Here is a 15,035-nt window from a genome sequence, read left to right on the forward strand (position 1 = left end):
ATAACCAAGGTGCAAGAAGTTCAGTTTCTGCAGTACGGTAAAATCACACTGAACAGACCTCCTGACTGCTATTAGAGTTTTTCCACTTGTAAAGCAATTCTGGCATGCAATCTGTGAGATAGTAAACAGTATTTTTCACATACCAGTTCCAGTGTACTGTGGTGATAAATTCAAATTTGATTTTACACTGTAGTAATACATGTATGACTGTGCTCTTATTAGTACAGTTGCTCATATATATATATATTTCTCAACAACTCGCAATGAAAGCTCCCTGGAAGGGAATCACGGGCGCAGACCTCTTGGAGTGCCAAACAGTTTATTTATTTATTATCCCCACCGAAGATGTCAGGACGCGTTTCGGCCGTCACAGCGGCCTTGATCACCTGACCACGCATTAGTGCAGGCCCGCTATTTAAAGTGCATGTGCAAACGAATATACAATAGACATAGAAAACATATTTTAACATCAGGAAATGCCATGTACAAACAATGCGTTAAAACGGAAATCCAATTTTTGCAGTTCCATACATTATATCACATTGTAACTGACAAATAAAAGCCTAAATGCCTATGATAATATCAGTAGAATATATTTACATGTATCTTTTTCCGAAGCGTCAAGAAACCTGATGTCATATGCCATATTGTTATTTTTGTAAAGTGCTCACCGTGTTATAATAATAATGATTAAAGAAAAAAACCCATCATGAAGGTAAATTACAAAAGCTTCCACGATTGTCCAACTTGAAATTCAAAAGAATAATATATTAAAGTGCATAAATGCCACAATATTGGAAGGACATAAAGTGACTGGTGCTACTTGGTACAAGAACGAGGCGATCATACTACTGCAATGGTCCAACTCTATGTTCTAAATACAAGATCAAAATAAAGTGCATAATGCAACAGTACTTGATAACATACAGTGACAAGTGCTACTAGTGCTAGTCCAACTCTAGAACTTTATGTTCTGAATACAGTATCAGATAAAGTGCATAATGCAACAGTACTTGATAACATAAAGTGACAAATGCTACTAGTGCAAGATAGAAGGGGCAGTCAGTTGATGGAGACTAAGAATAAGAATAAGAGGTACAAAATAATCCTGTTATATGAAAATATAAAAGGAGAAAAAGTTTAATACGACAAAAAAGCAAGTTACAGTCATATTCATCGAAGTGAGACTAGCAGATAGATGTAGAGAATATATATAAGAAAAAGACCAGTGACATAATTAAAATGATCAATAAAAAGAACTGGGTATATAAAATTGAATCCTACCCTACAATGTCCTTAAAACCAATCATTAAAATTAGCACAAAAGGTCCCAAGGTACATATTGCCTATGTTGTAAAGAGTAAAAATGGAAGATGGGGCAATATCAACAGTTAAAAGGGTGGTTGCCTATGTACATTTAAAGTTTATAGAAAGGTATAGAGATCCTCCGTGGCATTGAGACCACCCGGCCATTTGGAATCAAACTCTAAGATGTATTGAGTTTCCAAACGGCGAAGTGTTGCCTCCCTATTGCCACCTCGTTTCCTCAATGGTACCGATTCGATTGCAAAATATTTGAGGCATTTGGGGTTGCTATTGTGTACCTTTTCAAAGTGCCTGGCCACGGGGTAATTCTGATCCTTATTGTTAATGGCTCTAATATGCTGCAAAATGTGATTATGCACTGCCAGCTTTGTGCTGCCGATATACTTCAAAGAGCAGTCACATTCCAGGACATAGACACAGTAGTCCATTTTGCACGTAAGATGTTGTTTAATTTCCCGTTGTGTACCAGGGAATGTCGTGCAATAAGTTTTGGTATTTATACCAAATTGGCAGGCCTTGCATGTAGAGCATTTAAAAAAACCATTTCTTATAGGCAACCACATTTGTTTTTTGAAAGTATCTTGACTGTTGCCAGTCAGCATATTGCCCATACTCTTAGCTTTACGGAAAGTAATAGAGGGATTGAGTGGCATATAGCCCCCTATCACTGGGTCTTCACGTATAAAATGCCAATGCTTTCTCATGATATTCCTCAATTCCTTTTCTTGTTTGGAATATGTTAAAATGAGGCGTACCGGTTCCTTATCAGTGTTTAATGCCTCCTTTTTGTCTTTTTTTCTATATTCCAAAATTTCCTCTCTCGGTTTTAGTTGGGATCTTTTCATGGCAGATTCTACTACTTCAAAACTATACCCTCTAGCCAGAAACCTCATCATACATTCTTTTTGTTTTGTTTCCATATCCTGAGGGTTGCTACATATACGTCGGATACGGAGCATCTCCCCATAGGGTATACTTCTAATAAGATGTGGGGGATGCGAGCTAGTTGCGTGAAGGAGTGTATTACCTGCCGTAGGTTTTCTAAAAAGGGTAGTAGTTAAAATGTTGTTGCTTACTAAAACCTGTATATATATATATATATATATATATATATATATATATATATATATATATATATATATATACTTTTTTTTCTCTTCCGTTATCTGCGTTAGGATGACGTGCAGCCTAATCGCTAGTGGTACTCGTAGTACTTCCATCTCTTGCAGAAACAGAACAGAACTCCTCGTAAGGCCTATTCAAATTTTATTGGCATGGCAAATCACATATGTGAGTATATATATATATATATATATATATATATATATATATATATATATATATATATATATATATATATATATATATATATATATATATATATATATATTTATTGCCAATCCCAACGCGTTTCTGCTACATCCACTTACCTGAACTCAAAATTGTGCAGTCTTCCTTGGAATTGTAATATTTAGAACGCTGCATTGGGATTGAATTATGAATTAAAGATCACTGCGCATGCTCGAAGACAAATGACCGGAGGACGACATCAATAAATTACGTAGTCTTGAAAACACGTGGTCATTTCAAAATGAGCCGTGTACTTGACTCCCATGAACAAGGCTCGTGGATGGAGCCAAAACGCATTGGGATTGGCACTGGGAACATTGCGTATCGCTCAATGAATGCTGTCTAATAAAGCGCTGTGACCCCTTGGATCTGGCTGCGGTGCATTTCTTGTAAGGAGGAGTGTTGTTGGATATGTTGGCGGGTGATTCCGGGCCCGCCACACTGCGGCCGCCCTGCTAGAGTCTTGGGCTTCACAATCGGAGTTTGTGCTGATGGATTGTGGTAGTTGGAGCCTGACTCGCTCGCCTCCGCTGTGAATAAGTATGGGGGTGCCCATGAATACAGTATAGTGGAAATGAGCAAGAAATGGAGCTGGAAAACGTTCCAGGCTCGCGGATTGTGAGTGAAAAAACGTGCAACAAAAGACCGTGAGCTGCATGTTTTTGCCCCAGATTTTATTTACAATAATTTGTGCGCAGTTAACTTACCTGAACTCAAAATTGTGCAGTGTTCCTTGAAATTGTAATATTTAGAACGCTGCATTGGGATTGAATTATGAATTAAAGATCACTGCGCATGCTCGAAGACAAATGACCGGAAAACGACGTCAATAAATTATGTGGTCTTGAAAACACGTGGTCATTTCAAAATGAGCCGGTATACTTGACTCCCAACAAGGATCGTGAATGGAGTCGAAACGTGTTGGGATTGGGACTGGCAACATTGCGTATCAATCAATGAATGCTGTCTAATAAAGCGCTGTGACCCCTTGGATCTGGCTGCGGTGCATTTCTTGTAAGGAGGAGTGTTGTTGGATATATACATATATATATATATATATATTATTCCATCTCTCTCCCTCACGGAAAAGAATGAGTCACACTCCACAGTGAAAGTAAATACTTTTTAATTCAATTTTCGGCAGTCCTGACGCGTTTCAGTCGTCCTCGACCTTTGTCAAAGGTTCCGCCTCGACATCTCACGATTACCACAATATTGGTTTCCTGCCTCTATTTCAAGCTTTGGCCCCCTGGTGGACATCCTTTGGTGGATTCTTAACAATGCATCCTGGTACTTGTGGTACGTAATTAAACCCTCCGGTGGGTGAATCCTCCCATTTGCATGATTCTGTGAGGAATTAAAGTTTATTTTCCTTCACTGTTGCACCATAGCATGCCCACTTTCAAGGTTGCTGGGAGACCATACCAAAGCCAATCTTTGGTGGCCCACTACTGACCCTTCACGTTTTCACGAGCACACAACAAGGTTCTATTTCAGGCAGTGATGGCGCTCTTGCTGGCGGTGCGTGACTCGGTGCTGAACCAAGCCTCCTTAACATTACTCCATCTCTCTCCCTCACGGAAAAGAATGAGTCGCACTCCACAGTGAAAATAAATACTTTTTAATTCAATTTTCGGCAGTCCTGGCGCGTTTCACTCGTCCTCGACCTTTCTCAAAGGTTCCGCCTCGGGCATCTCACGATTACCACAATATTGGTTTCCTGCCTCTATTTCAAGCTTTGCCCCCCTGGTGGACATCCGTTGGTGGATTCTTAACAATGCATCCTGGGGCTTGTGGTACGTTATTAAACCCTCCGGAAACCCTCAAAGTTGCGCCATTGCAAGATGCACTCCCAGGTAGGTATATTACAAAAAGAGAGCTGGTTCAATAAAACTCCCATCCAACAGTTTATTGCGACACGTTTCGAGCCTTACGCCCTTCATCCAAGGCAAACTGTGCAAGGACGGCCAAACACTGCCAGTACTTTCGCAATTTAAATAGTCACGCCCATGTGAGCCGGCAGATCATGAGCGCCTTGTAGCAATTGCAGGATGGGACTGGTAGTTCAATCTATAACCCATGGGAGTCTGCTTGCTGTCATCACATGTTATAATAGTTCTCTTGGTGTTCTAAAAATGTTGCTCTCTGGTAAAAGAGGCACATCCTGCTCTGCATTCAGCCATCTGAGTGAACCGGCAGCGGACTCGCTGTGTATATTGGGATGGTGCATCTCAAGGCCGGGCCAGCCGTTTTACTGAATCATCCAAAAGTTGCCTCTTTTACCAGAGAGCTCCACCGCGCGCTGACTTTGCATAAATAATTATGGCTTCCCTCTTTCAAGAACTCCACTGCATTCCGGCGCAAGTTAGTATTATGTTGTTTATTCGCCTGCTCTTCGGCAGTAAATGCGTTTCGATGCTTTCTAGCATCTTGGTCATGACCAAGCAGGCGAATAAACAAAGTTATACTAACTTGCACCGGAGTGCGTGTTCACGGTGGACGCCATTTCTTACAGCAATTACCCGAGACAATAGACCAGTGGTTCCCAAACTTTTGACTCCTGAGGACCCCCATTGAGTCACCACTGGAAGCCGGGGACCCCCAAGCAATTTGTAGGATTTAAATTTCAAACATTAAAACAGTAATTCGAAAAAAATAAACGTGTGCATTCAAAACAAATACTCAAATTACTAAGGATTTTAGGGGCATATTTACAAGTCCCTATCGCCATGGGAACGTCACTATTTGCGATGTTCCTGTGGCAATAGGGGCTTTGCCTTATTTACAAGGCAGCGTTAAGCCACTTATTGTGGCTTAACGCTGCCTTGTAAATAAGGCCCCCTTTCACGCAATGCTTAGCGTGAAAAAGGTGGGCAGTGGGAGTTGCAGTGGGCGTTTCACTCCAACACCCATTTATTTTGACGCTGCCCTCTATTTACAAGGTCAGCTTAAATAGGAGACAGCACCAGAATTAAGACCATGAAAAACCTGGTCTTAACTTGGCGAAATGAGGAGAAATGCCTTATTTCTCCTCGTTTTTGCTTTTTCCAACGGAAAAAGCCAAACACCTTTGATTGTTTATGTTCAGGATGGTGACCCTTCATGCACATAAACAATCTTTAATAAAAATGACGTTTTGTAACTTCCATGTGTGCTGCATTAGGCAGCACACATAGAAGTGACCAAAAGACATTACAACATTGTTCATGTGCAGGAAGTGGGAACATAGCAGCATCAGGATAATGATAGACTGGGAATAAACATATGTTGCTAACTTTTACCATGCAGTTTGCAAGCAGCTCTTTGATGACAGTTTATAGGACACTGTGCTAGATTACGATTTTCCCTTATGAATTGCACAGTGACAAAAGAATCTCTGTGACAAAATCAGTAGCCCACCGACCTATGCACATAAAATACTGTTTTTAAAATGCATTGTACACGTTCTTTGCAGTAGGCATATTAACCCTCTGTGTCACATTAGATAAGTCAAAGCTGCCACTAGACAAAACTTTCCTCTCTCTCCAGCAGGTACATTAATCACTGGCATTTTCTTGACACTTTTATAGTTGCTCGAAAACTGCTAATTTTACAAGGAACTTTGCAGTGCTTTTAAAACTGCTGCCTGCGGACCCCCTGGGAATGTGCCACGGACCCCTGGGGGTCCTCGGACCCCAGTTTGGGAAACACTGCAATAGACTAATGCATTCCAGTTTTTCTTCCTTATGTGCCTAATGTGTTTAAAATCATATTTTATACATTGTACAAAGGAAAGGATTGATAAAGTCATCGAATAATACTTGCATATTATAAATCAATACTAACATATAAATGGTGATTGTTCTGGCCGCATTCCTTCCCATTTTTTTGCCCACTGTGCCACTCTAGACAGAGACCATGGATATAGAAATCAGTCTTGGCCCTGCCTCAATAGTAACCGTCCAGCCGGAGTGCCAGACCAGGTCCACTCCAGTCCGGAACGCAAGAAATTGCAATTGCATGTTTTCATGCCGAAAATGCAGGTGGTCAGGTTGCTGGTGATTGAACTAGATTGAGTCTTACCAGTGGCGGCCATCACTAACAAAGGGTGGTAGAGCAGGTGGGGGGAGCGCACAGGGGGCATGTGTTAATATTTTTTGGAAAACTTACCTTTAGCCGCCGCCCACCTCCAATGATAAGTCACGTACACAGCGTCTCCTCTTCCTGGGTCCCAGCAGCCCCTGGGACAGACTCCCATCCAATCCCTGTGCTGCAGAGCAGCGCGGTGATCGGCCTGAGTGGGCAGGAAAGACGCTCCGCTGAAGTCATGGAGTCTGTGGGCTTTCTCCAGCCCAGCTGCTGAATGCAGCCGGGCTTGAGAAACCTAAGTGGGTATGTGTGTTTTGGTCGGCCTGAGACGGCCAGTCAAACACATATGCGTACTTAGGGAGGTCAGATAGCGCTCATCTTCCCCCTCCCATGCCCCGCCCATCCCTCCACAAGCTGGCTCAGAGCCCGCAAACGAAAAATAAAATGATGCTAGAACATCTTTTTACTTTTAATTTGCGGGCTCTGCGCCAGGCAGTGGGGTGACGCACCTTCGTCATTGCAGAGGAGCCGACGCTTAGGCTTAGCGTGATGGTCTGTGCATCACCTGGGCCCTGGGGTTACTAGGCCGAAGTCAGCTGCCTTAGTCCATCTTGGGTCAACCATTTTGCACCCAAGAAGATCTAGGACAGACAACAGCTAGCCAAGGCACTATTTGCAAATGTGAACAACTGGCCAGGACAACAATAATCTCGCCCTAGGCTACTTTAGCCTCCAAAAACTGAGGATGAAGGGGAGCTGAGACAGATGAGCAGTATGGAAAAGCCAACATGGCGACAGGAAGAGTTGCCAACCGCCGCTGTCCTCTTTGACCTGCACCATTGTGTGAGCCAAAAAAAAGCCACCGACAGGTCTGAGATGACCTGATGCCCAGTGCTTTAAATGGGCCGGTACTCACCAGTACTGAGTAAGGGCACTTCCAAGTTTTCGAGCCTTCAGTACCGGCACTTTTCTTTAGTCAGGTAGAGTACCGGTACCCTGATTGATGGCATGGCAGGCTCGGGTTCGGTATTGTCACAGCGCGGAGTGTCAAATTCCCCCTTCGGCACAGACCAACTACCTCAGCATCAAATTCACTCAAATACATTCATTTGGTGGGGCCCATAACACCAAATATACTTACACTCCGTTGATCTGTTTTTCCCAAGGAAAATACGCCTCCAAACGCTGACATGAAATGAATACCTTTACCTTACACTTAAACACATTAACCTCAGACCTAAGATATCCCTCTCATAAGGAGATGGATCATTTAGTTGTTTTGAAGGTTTAGATTCACACTCATTTATCTAGTCTTAAATCCCATCAAACTCTCTTTTTATAATAATCGACAACACATTTGTCAATTAATCAAATATTCTTTATCTAAGAAATATGGCAAGAAACGTTAGAAATCATCACCAGCATTTTAGGGTATCATATTTACCTATTCTGTCTAAAGTCGTCCTCTAAGTCAATCAGTCAAGGAAGAATTTATTCAGCAAAGTTAGGCCGCAATTCAGTCTCTCAAAGATTCAGGATAACAGCTGTCCAGCAGTGTCACCGTCCTCTCCGTCAGCATAACGTCAGGAAATCGAGTTCGTCAAAGTAGAGCGTGTCGATCAGCGATATCGTTAGCGGTTTTTAGCCTAATTCCCTTCCTACTTTTATAATGAAAATAATGTCAAAAAGTATCAAGACCGGGGTTTAGAGAGTCCTGATTGGTCCATTTGGGGTAGCGGGGTACAGTTCTCAGGGTGTCGAATGATGAAGTCATCAAACTTGCTTGTTCCGGCTTTTAAATTGAGCTTTGTCTTTGGTCTTGGATGGGTTCCCGGAGCGTCCTTGAAGGGTACATGTTCTCCCGGGGTAAGGTCCAGGCCACTGCTGCTGGCGGAGACGCCTGCGCACTTCACCCAGAACCTCGTGTTGTCAGGGTAGTCACGTCTAACGTCTCGTTCAGCCATCTTGTTTAGGCCGAAATGGTCAACTTAAGCAAAAGAAACACAAAAAACGTAATTAAACATAGAAATGGCTAATAAAATGTTATCTCCTTGCTAATACCCATATGTGTGTGTATTTATCTAGCAGAAGCAACACTCAGAGCGGTTTATACTCACTGAATAAAGCACAAATCCCAAATACATCACCAAAGCGACATATACCATGCAATATTTTAGTTTTGTACTATTAATATGCGTACTCAAGTTAGTTTACAATTAATATAGCCATGCAAGGTGCAATTCCAACGTGTAATTCTTTGTTAATATAGTTGGTGAGTTATCACTTCAAACAAATTAATAATATTATAATTAATTGATTATTCGGATTAATATAAACATGCAGAATGGGGGGTATACAAAATGTTGTATTACCCGCTCCAGCAGTATCTCCTCCAATGGAAGTCAGAGGCTGCTCTGCTTATGGATCTCGCTGAGCCTCTGAAGTAGACTTTTGCAGGGATGCTGCTAAAGTCCAGGGGCGCCCCTTTGAATTTCCTCACAGTGCAGGGGTTTGAGAGGGCTTGCATCACGCTTTGATTAACAGGACAGAGTCTTGGCAGACCCTGCACTGTTAATTAGGCGTGCAACGACCATTCAGGTTAAACTGCTTTAACCCCTTCCCCTCCTCCCCCCACCCCCCTCTCCGTCAGGTGCGTGAAATGTCCTGGGCTGGGGCTGCGGTCAGTAATGCAGTCCCATTTAGGGTATTGCACTGGCCTTACTAAAGCCAGTGGCAGTGCAGCACAATCCTACACCTTCCCCAAAGCCAGTTTTCTTTTCATGTTTGTTTTTTCAGCACAGGAGCTGCTTCCCTTTGTGTGCCCCTCCAACACTAATGGCTGCATTTACATAACAGCAACAGATCCATAGGTGTGAAGGTAGCCCTGCCCAAAGAGCAATGCATAGCAGGGAACCTGCAGCGCTCCAGGAATGAGCTCGCATGACAACTGGTAATGGGCCTGGTTGGGGGGAAAACAAGATGAACATAGAAGGAAGGAGGAGGGAGGAATGTAAAAAAGTGAGGTGACAGGTGAAGTTAGGGTTGACACTTTTTTCAGATAAATACCAAATATTTGTTCATTTCTGAAATCAGGGCATAGAAATGGCATTTTAACACAAATTTGTGTAAAGTTAAAAATCTGCTGAATTTCTTGTATGTATATATATATATATAAAGAAATGTTAACATATCATCCTCATACTGTACATAAAAACATTTCTTTTTTATTTGTGCTGCAACTGGTATATGTAATTACTTGCCACACCTCTAGCTCATTTTAATGAGTACCTGCACTTACTTTTTCCCATTTAAAGCACTGCTGATGCCCTTATTGCAATTGCAGATATGGCAAGAGGCCAATTCTCAGGGAGCTCACTCCTCCTTTACCCTCAAACAATGAGAAAGAAGTACTTATGGGTCAGGCGAGACAGGTGCCCTGGCACACTTTTTGCCTGGCTGCCAAGAGATGTTTTCACCTGCTCTGGTGCTTCATGGCTACATCATCTTGCGGCATGGGACATGTGACAGCTGCACCCTTGCCAGAAATGCAATGGGGAACTGGGCACCAGGCCAGCTGTCTTCCTCCTCACTCACATAAAAGATGAGGAAAAGCAGAGATGTTTTAAGCCTTTAACGCATGGGCAAAGTGGGCTCTGGCCCAGGGCCCCAGCCTTTCAGGGGGCTCCCGATAAAGCCAGCTCTATTCTGCAGTCTTGCCCTGATGAACATCAATAGTTCTTAAACAGGTCTTTTTAAATGCCATTTTCCTTTAATTCATTTCTAACGTGGGTGATGCGTGAGAGTCTATTACAGACATTTTGCAGAGAAGTGAATTTGTTTCGTGCAAAATCCATAAAAAGTAGTTTCCTTTAGTTCACAATAGGACCTCACATATGAGAAATGGGAGGGTGTCGCAAAGATTATTTTACAGTAATATTAGCGAGCAGCTGCTGTGTTACAATATTGAAAACACAACACATGTCACTATTTCTGAATATTAGATGTAAATACATTTAGATTTGGACGAGTGAGTCTGTGCACTGTCAGGGGCCTGGCCAAGGAGTGCATGAAAGAGCTGAAACTGGACCAGAAATTCAAAGCTAGTTCGAACAGGGGCCCCCAAAATACATTAGGCCCAGGGCCCTGAAAATCCTTAAGACATCCCTTAGGAAAAGGAGAGCTGTGATAGCTGACAAGTGCCCCAGCTCCCGGTTCACAATAGCAAATGGTATGTCCTCAGTCAAGCTGGCCTCGGATATTGGAAGAACTAGAACTCTACAAAAGTAATGACATTAACTCAAAAACCTAAAGATAAAACGGAGTTAAGGTTGATGGGAAGCAAAACCTACGTTTTTTTTAATATCATATGTAGAATTGTTATGACTTGATTTTTTTTTATTTCAAGGTATTTTATTAATTTTATAGACAAGACATTAGCATTTCTGTTACAAGGTTAGCCAATCGTAGTTTGTACAACAGTGTTAACGGTCACTCCGAAACATATGCTTAGCTAACCCCACCTGACCTGGTTTGATATTTTATTGTATTGCAACGGTTTTTATTAACTATGCAAAAAAATAAACTGAAACATACTGAAATACCTGATAAAGTCAATAGGTCTAGTTTTTGTACTAACATATGTGAACCGGAAGCAACAGGTTGACGTTCATGCATCCCAAGTGCATCCAGTAACACATGAAGTCAAATCTGTTGTCTATACAATTGCTTGTGACTACAAGATGCCAACAGCTGGACCAAGGATGCTATTATTGATTTGTCTCGTTTGAAAGCTTTTTTTCTAGGTATAAATTGTGTATTTTAATATACTCTTCCTCAGTTCGGGGGTATATTGTTTGTTGGGCTCAAAGCATCACAGCTTTTAAAACGGTGCCTTCACACACTGAGCTAGTTCAGTGAGTCAAAGACCATGCTGCAGAGATTTCCTTGAACCAGATGCAGCTGTTCTGTACGTGGTGAGTTTGTGGTGCTGCTGCTTTTAGTGTCTGGAGCACTAGGTTCACTGTACTATGTGTGGGATATTGTAGTGAAACGCACAGTCTGTGCTGCATTCCCAGGCTCGGGACCGTCAATGGCTCTGGTCAGCAGGCCCCAGTGAGTGTAGAACCCCACGCACGAGCTCAGGATCTGTGATGAAGGGGCAGAAGCCCTTGCTTGTCCGCACCCACTCCTGCGGGTCCCCAAACTCCAGGCCCTATTGCCTCCACGTGGTCCGGCTGATACCATGGTGTGGGTGGGCTGTAGTGCAACAAGTCCCAAGCAGTGGTCAGAAGGCCTGCAGTGACCAAAAGACCATTCAGTGCTAAGGGGGGTGAGAGGCGGCGTGGAAGAACACCATATAGCGCCCTCTCCCGATCAGAGCAGCATGGAGCGACATCATCGGGCAGTGTCTTCGGGCGCCCTTAGCAAGGCACCATATTGTGACTGGCAGGACACAATATTTGCATTTCGCCAACCATTAATGAATAGTAGTAGCATTCTATTTTATGGCCGTGCCCCACCACCAAACACCTGGATATTTTGCTCAGCACTTTCATATGGTTGGGGGGGGCGGCAGTGGAGGTGTGTAAATACACACATACATTTATGTCTGTCTGTCTACGTGTTTGCCAGACTCTTTGCTTGTGCACATGCCGGTCTTCATTGATGCCTTTGTGACTACGTTTGTCGAACACAGTGTGTCAGGTAACCGTTTTGGTCCGTCTTATTTGTTTCATGTGCGAGTCTTTACATTCTTCTGTGAAGGGGCCCACGCGTTTGTCTCTTTGCCTGCATGAGTGCATTGCATCCGTGTCTTTCTCTCTCTTGCTCCGTTTTTGCTCATGTGCCTTTCTGGTTGTGTGTCTAGAAAAAGTGGGGCTGGCATCGGACCTGCTGATAATATGGCGGTCCTGCCGGCCCCCGATGACCGAAGGAGGCGGGCCTGTCGTGCACAGCAGTGACATGACCGGCGCGCCTCCTATGTCATTGGCAGGCCGGGTCGTGACCCGGAAGTGAAAGGAATCACTTCCGGGTCGCGCAAGTTGCCAGCCCCCACATTGTGGGGGGCTAGTAGTTGCCAATAAAAGGCTGGGGAGCAGAGGAATCTTCCTCTTTGCCTTCCGCGCTCCCCAGCCTGTGGTGCGACCTCTCTAGGAGGTTGTAATATAATATTTAGAGAGATTACGGGGGTAAAGGGGGGGAAAAGTACCCTCATGGTGAACGGGCCCTCTGCGCATGCGCACTCAGGAGGGAGGGCGGGGTTTAATTGATAAGGATCTGACACCAGTTATTGACCTTGCCGTAGGCTCAAACATGGATACGCAGAAATTGATTGCCATTATGATTATGAATGATGTTATGCTTAGCTTTGGTTAGGAATAACTTCTATTAGAGTTATGTTAAGGAAAGCCATCTGATATCTGTACATATCAAATGTAATCAAATGTCAATTATATGATTGTCTGCGTACATTTTTGAAAAATTGTTAATATTCATTGTTTGATTAATTTTGTTAATAAATACGGCCGGGGGTTATCTACGACCCCTTTTTCCAACTAAACTCATGTTCTTGATATTTTGTGGGTCTGGACAAGGGAGGAGGGGGTATAGGTAGCACCAGGCCATATGCGCACCTAGCTGTGTATGTATACACTGGTGTGTCTCTTGTGATCTGACTCTCGGTGGGTCTGTGTATAGTTCACATGTGCAAAAGAATGCTTGTGAGAGTTCTGCCAGAAGGGAACACAGCCCTGCATCTGTTCACACTCAGCGCCGCTGTGCCGCTGTATAACTGCTCTATGCATCCGTCTTTCACACGGTTAAGCTGCAGCGCACACTCTCTTGTGAGTTCGGAAAGAGATCCATCAACCTCTTATGCTGGAGTATTTAAATAAAAATAACTTCTGAAAACAGTCTGATTCTTGCCTGTGTGCGCATATTGTCTGTATGGCACGTGTACAGCGCCTTAACCCGACAGAAGAAGCGCTACATACAAACACCTTATTAGTGATATTACGGCGGGGCATCAAGTTATTTCCCATTCGGGGTGGGGGTGGTAAGAGGCAATCTTCATGGGGCCTCAGGACACCTGTCTGGGGTGGGAGGTGACTGCTGGTGGAGGGCGGTGAGTAAGGGCGTGGGTCCTGGGCCTCCCACCCCCGCCCCTCTCGGGGTGAGATGTGGGGCCCCAGCTGCCGCAGGGCTTTAGCCGCCTGCAGCGATCCTTAATGCCTGATCCCTCCGGGATGCAATTAGGCAGAGTGTACTCCTGGTGCCCGCGTATCGAGCGCCTCATCATCATTAAACGGCCCGGATGATGATCGCAGGGAGCGCAGGCACCTCCTCGCGCCTCCCGATGCCCCCGCCCCCCTCCCCTCCATGCCCCCACCCGCTCGCGCACAAACACAAGCAGGCTTTTTCAAACATCTCCACTCGCTGTCAGCTTAATCCCAGCCCCGCAGCCCAGGACGGAGGCCGGTCTCCTGGAACAGAGCCCAGCCTGCACCCCCTACCCCCCAGCTCCACGGAGTGTGCCACCGACAGCTGATCCGCCCGGGCACCGCTGGAGCTGCTGCGGACACCGGGAGCTGAGACCAGACACCTCGACGCGAAGCCTCTCTGCGGGACGTGGCTTTCCCCCCTTCGGAGCACTTTCTTCCCCTCAAGGTAGGCCAGGCTTGCCCATAATGGGCATCTCTTTAACTGTGTGCACCCCTATCTGAATGCTGTCACATCTTTACAAAGAAAGTCACACCTGCACTGTTTATGTATTGGTTCCTGCTGTAAATGTATTTGATGGAGCAACATGTACGTCGCCGTGTAGCTAGCTCAGTGCCGTACATATATAGCTTTGTGGGGGCAGATCTCAAGGTGAGAAGTGTGATACATCACCCAGTTCACTTTCTTTTATTTGTAGTCTTAACTTTATAAGGGGTCAAGGAAACTACAGGTACCAGAATCCAAATTAGCAAGGCCGGACTCGAAGAACATTTCACATTTGAGAGGAGACCACGTGGGCTGTCGGACCCTGGGACGTGCTTCTCTTGTCCGGTTCCGATGTGTCAAGGCTTCACAATGCGAACCTGCTGGCGAGGAGTGAACGCCGTTTACAGTGTGGCACTGCGGCGGAGTGAGGGTGTGTGCTGGCCTGTTTACACCTTCACCGTCGGCACTGCCGGAGACAAGTGAAAGTGAGTGCGCTGTTCGTCACACCGGCCCATCCTCGGAAGAATGCTGCACGCGCCGGTGTGCCCTACAGGTGTTGTCTGACATTAAAGGGGCTTCAGCTGTGC

The 15,035-nt window shown here is 44.5% G+C and overlaps 1 protein-coding gene across 1 annotated transcript in view; it reads left to right on the forward strand.

The window, feature by feature from the left end:
• Window positions 1–14,157: 14,157 nt before the first annotated feature.
• The window catches only part of GNG13 (G protein subunit gamma 13), a 154,885-nt gene continuing 154,007 nt past the window's right edge, over window positions 14,158–15,035 (forward strand). The window contains exon 1 of the mRNA XM_085629351.1: window positions 14,158–14,409. The gene's annotated coding sequence lies outside the window, so the exon portion shown is untranslated. The remainder of the gene's footprint in view (window positions 14,410–15,035) is intronic.

The sequence above is a fragment of the Triturus cristatus genome, chromosome 10 (genome assembly GCF_964204655.1).
Source record: "Triturus cristatus chromosome 10, aTriCri1.1, whole genome shotgun sequence".
Classification (NCBI taxonomy): domain Eukaryota; kingdom Metazoa; phylum Chordata; class Amphibia; order Caudata; family Salamandridae; genus Triturus; species Triturus cristatus.